Consider the following 1,298-nt stretch of genomic DNA (forward strand, 5'->3'; position numbering starts at 1 on the left):
ACCATGCTAGGAAACAGATGAGATTAATAAATTTCATTTGAACTTTCTGTATTGTCCTCACTCACTGCATTCAATTTTAATTTAATCAAAATGTTCCTTCCCTTTATTCACCAAATTATGGAGAACCATGGCAAGAGATTAGCAAGGAATAGGATTTGTTTTTTGTAAACACTTTCACAGAAGTTTAGGGTTGGAAGGGACATTCAGTGTGGTCTTCCCAAGTCTGAAGCTTCTCTCATCTCTTTGATGCTCCATGTTTTCCTAACAGCTGCACTGACATTTGTAAAAGTGAACTGACATTAATAAGGTTGGACAGTTTCACTACCGCTAATTAACATCTGGACTGTAAAATTCTCTTTGTGTAGACTCATCCATACTATACATTAAGAAGTATTACTCAACAGCCCCTTATTGTGCCAGGTAACTGTACACCAATGTGGTTATGGTTTGCAGGGTGGGGGGGGGAAGAAGCACAGGAAAGGGAGGACAGCCAGGAGAAGCTGCCTGTAATTTCTTATTTTTTATTTCTGGAGGTGGAGGCAAGCAGCAACACAAGTTTGAAAGAATCTGAACATGTGCAGATAATCCTTGAAAAATCCATGCACTTCACTACTTTTGCAGAGACTGAAACAGAAGTGCTGAAAAACCACATGAACAGCTCTCTCCAGGTCTCTGCCCTGCCTATCCTAGCAGTACAGGTACTAGAATTACTACCCCAGACATTTTTATATTAAAATGTAAAACAGTCCTAGTTTAAGTGCCAAGTGAAGGATATGTAATATGACCCATGACAATTAGCTTTTCCCTATAAATTCATTAAAATGTATAAGTATGGGCAAACCATTCATCACCTCTTATTATGATTTTTTTTTTTTTTTTTTTTTAAGTATTTTATACACTTATCAGAAATATTTTACTCAGCCCAAGCAACAAGGTAAGTAGAGTTTAAGAAAGGTAGTTCAGGATTGTTTTGTTTTCCGCCAAGACATTCTAACATGCCGATTTATTCAGCTTAACTCCAGCAATGTAGCTAGCTTACACACCTTGCTGAAAAGTTGGTTATTTAGTAGTTAATTTTAAACTGTTTTCCACAAAACACACCCTGATGCTCACCCCAAGAAACAGGCACTTCATAAATATCACAGTAAAAAATAAGGGTCTGACTGAGATGGCTGTTTAAGTTCCTCTACTGATTAAATGCATCCTTAAGAGAGGGAACTCATACCAAAAAGTTAATTATTAGACTACTGAATAAAAATATTAGCTTGCCAAGCTTCTCTTCTTCCAAATCCTGCTGA

The 1,298-nt window shown here is 36.9% G+C and overlaps 1 protein-coding gene across 9 annotated transcripts in view; it reads right to left on the reverse strand.

Moving 5' to 3' along the window:
* The window catches only part of NFYB (nuclear transcription factor Y subunit beta), a 19,995-nt gene that overhangs the window by 15,812 nt on the left and 2,885 nt on the right, over nucleotides 1–1,298 (reverse strand). The gene's annotated exons all lie outside the window — the stretch shown is intronic.

Source organism: Alligator sinensis, unplaced genomic scaffold (assembly GCF_000455745.1).
Source record: "Alligator sinensis unplaced genomic scaffold, ASM45574v1 scaffold267_1, whole genome shotgun sequence".
Lineage (NCBI taxonomy): Eukaryota > Metazoa > Chordata > Crocodylia > Alligatoridae > Alligator > Alligator sinensis.